This window comes from Pseudophryne corroboree, chromosome 5 (assembly GCF_028390025.1).
Source record: "Pseudophryne corroboree isolate aPseCor3 chromosome 5, aPseCor3.hap2, whole genome shotgun sequence".
Lineage (NCBI taxonomy): Eukaryota > Metazoa > Chordata > Amphibia > Anura > Myobatrachidae > Pseudophryne > Pseudophryne corroboree.
Genome location: NC_086448.1, coordinates 522,506,183 through 522,510,132, shown reverse-complemented (window position 1 = coordinate 522,510,132; position 3,950 = coordinate 522,506,183).

The following is a 3,950-nucleotide window of genomic DNA, read 5'->3' as shown; positions in this document are numbered from 1 at the left end:
GGGTCGAGTGCGCCAGCACCATATCGGTGTGATCAGGTCGCATTGGTCGGCGTGGGCGAGTGAGTGGGGTACTCGGTAAACCGCCACCGTCAGCCTATTGTGAACAATCTGGTTTTCTGTAAGGGTTCGCTGAAGACCTTGATATAGAGATCAGAGGTAGAGCAAGCAACGCCTGCAGAGTTATGGGGGCCAGTTGTTCAGGTATGGGGCGATCAACCTCGGTTCGGGTTGATTCAGTGGTCCGACCAATTGGGTCGGCCAGGTATATCATGTGTGAGAAATATGGAAGTCACACAGAGGTTTTATGTGATGAATGGGAGAGAATGACGGTACAAGACCGGGAGAAATTCCCAAGAATAGGTAGCTTCAGCCCAGAGGTGTTACAAAATTTAAGGAGGAGGATATGTCTCATAAAATCAACAAAGAGACGAGTTCAGCATTATGATTATTTACAGTTGTGGCAACAGGAAGGTGAGATACAGAGAGGTTTGGCTCAGGCGGCAGGATCTGGCTCTAACAGAAAACTGATTGCCACGGCCCCGCCTGTTATGATTCCTGTACTCCAGACCGGAGGAGATCTTATGGCAGGTATCTGAGTACAGGAAAATAAGCTGGTTGTGGGAGCTGGATAGCCTAGTAACCCCTGGCGCCCTAACTCCGTTGTCTCGCCCGTGTTATCAGAAATCCCCTGCGAGACTATGGTTGCTTGAGCCCATGGCAGCCGCGTTCGAAGGGCGGATTATGTCTGCCCAACCCCGATGCCCCCGCAGGTCTTAATGGGAGACAAGGGGAAGTCCGAGACAGGGTGATAACAAGGGGCCCTCTGACTAAGCAACCAGGCCAGGGGTTACAAGCTAACTAACTAAATCAAAAGGTATGTGCGGACTAGCCGCCAGGAAAAAGGACAACCAAGGATCCACTGATCCGACACTCCTATCCGGCACCGCCGGACACCAGAGTGGATCTGTGGAAGCGGAATCCTCCGCAAAGCTCCAGAACACAATTAAACAAAATAATAAACAGAAGCGGACAAGCCGCAACACACGGCTGCGCCGCGACTCACGAACACCACCAGATGTTAAAGGTGCTCGGTCAGACTCCAGGAACAGATGGTAACTTCCGAGTACAGGATCTCTGAGGACAGGAACAACCGAAAAGACCGGGACTGGGAACTCTCTGCAGCAGACACAGGCAAACAGGAAGCTATCACCGGCGTCTGTAAGAAGTCCTGAGGGTGCCTTTATTCAGGCACCCTCCAATCAGGATCCAGACAGGACAATCAAATAGAAATGCCGTGCAGCTTGCATGCTGCACGGCCAGCACATAATCAGGGTAATGAGAATAGACCCAGCAACGGGGAACGCGGCTGAACGTGGCGTCCCCGTTGCTAAGGTCAGAGCGGCTCCGTGCGCCCGGCGTCTTAGCGTTGCCAGGGAGCCGGCGGCTGAACGCGCACGGCGTCCCTGGTTGCTAGGCGCCGGGCCGCACGGCCGAGCGGACCCCGGCGCCTAACAGTACCCCCCCCTTGAGGGGTCAAGGAACCCCTAAAGCCAGGTTTCCGAGGAAATTCACGAAAAAATGCCCTTTTGAGCTTTGGGGCATGAAGGTCTTCATCCAGGACCCACGACCTTTCCTCTGGCCCATAACCTCTCCAATGCACCAAAAAATAAAGCCGACCCCGGGACAACTTGGAATCGAGAACCTTCTCAACCAAGAACTCTTGCTGACCCTGTACATTAACTGGTGATCTCCCCTGAGATTTTTTACGAGGAAATCTGCTGGACGAAACATATGGTTTAAGCAATGAGCAATGGAAGGTATTTCCGATCCGTAAAGTTTTTGGTAAACGTAACCGGAAAGCAACTGGATTGACTTTTTTGATAATGAGAAATGGTCCAATATATCTAGGACCCAATCTGGCTGAGGTTTGTCGAAGTTTGATGTTGCGAGTCGACAACCACACCCTGTCTCCTACTTTAAAAGTGCACGGCCGCCGGAGCCTGTCAGAAATTTTTTTTTCCCGGAAAGCTGCTTTTCTGAGAGCCAGGTGCACTTTTTTCCAAATAAGTTTAAGATGAGAGGTCAGGGCCAGAGAGGAGACAGAGGAATGTTGAAAAAATGAATTAGCTCTGGGGTGGAAACCAAAAACTGCAAAAAATGGAGACACATTGGTGGAGGAATGACAGGCATTATTATAAGCAAACTCCGCCAATGGAAGAAACTCAGACCAGTCATTTTGGAGTTTGGCCGAGTACAAACGCAAATATTGTTTTAGAGATTGGTTAACTCGCTCAGTCTGTCCATTGGATTGTGGATGATAGCCGGAGGTTAATGATAATTTCATCTTTAATGAAGCACAAAAAGACTTCCAAAATTGCGCAATGAATTGTGGACCCCTGTCAGAAACAATATCAGTGGGTAACCCATGGAGTCTGAAAACATGACGGAGGAACAAGACTGCCAATCCCTGGGCAGATGGCAATCGGGGAAGAGCAATAAAATGGGCCATCTTGCTAAAACGGTCCACTACCACCCATATGACTCGGCATCCGGCTGACAGAGGGAGATCCACCACAAAATCCATGGAGATATGCGACCATGGCCTAAGAGGAACTTTCAAGGGCATAAGTTGACCAATAGGCAAAGAACGGGGAACTTTATGCTGTGCACAGACCTGACACGAAAAAACAAACTCTTTAATGTCTTTGGAAAGACCAGGCCACCATACTGAGCGGGATACTAATTCCAAAGTCTTAGCGATTCCCGGATGCCCTGCAACTTTGCTATCATGAAATTCCGCCAAAACAGTTGCTCTCAAAAACTCAGGAACAAAAAGACGACTAGCAGGAGTATTTCCCGGAGCTTGATGTTGAAGCAGCTTTAATTGGGAAAATACATCCTGTGTGAGACCTGCCTGAATGACTGAAGGCGGAAGTATGGGAGTAACAGGACTGTTGTCTTGAACCGGAAGGAAACTGCGTGACAGGGCATCTGCCTTGGTATTCTTGGAACCTGGTCTGAAGGTGATAATGAATTTGAAACGAGTAAAAAATAAAGCCCAACGAGCCTGTCGGGCATTCAGTCGTTTAGCCGATTCAATGTATTGAAGATTTTTGTGATCAGTCAAAACTGAAATGGTGTGGGTAGCTCCTTCAAGCCAATGTCTCCACTCCTCGAAAGCCCATTTAATAGCCAGCAATTCCCGGTTACCAACATCGTAGTTGGATTCTGCAGATGAGAATTTCCTGGACATAAAGGCACAAGGATGTAACTCAAGGGAATCTGGATCTTTCTGAGAAAGGATAGCCCCTACTCCAACCTCCGAGGCATCCACCTCAATAATGAAAGGTAATTCTGGGTTGGGATGTCTAAGGACAGGGGCTGAGACAAAGGCTTGTTTTAAGGCCTGAAAAGATAACTCCGCTTCACATGACCAATTGGTAGGATCTGCTCCCTTCTTAGTAAGTGCCACAATGGGAGCAACTAGGTCAGAGAAAGAGTGAATAAATCTTCTATAGTAGTTTGCAAACCCTAAAAAGCGCTGAATTGCTTTTAAATTGGTGGGTTGCGCCCAACTAAGGATGGCTTGGAGCTTTTTTGGTTCCATTCGGAATCCCCGAGGGGAAATAATGTACCCTAAAAAGGATACTTCCGTGACATGAAATTCACACTTCTCCAGCTTGGCATATAAGTGATTTTCACGTAATCTCTTTAGCACCTGACGCACCTGGGTAACATGTTGTTCCACGGAGTCAGAATATATCAAAATATCGTCTAAATAGACCACGACGAATCTTCCCAGAAACTCACGGAGCACATCATTAATGAGATCCTGGAAAACTGCCGGAGCGTTAGATAGGCCGAATGGCATGACCAGATACTCATAGTGGCCCGACTGAGTACTAAATGCCGTTTTCCACTCATCCCCTGACCTGATTCTGATGAGGTTA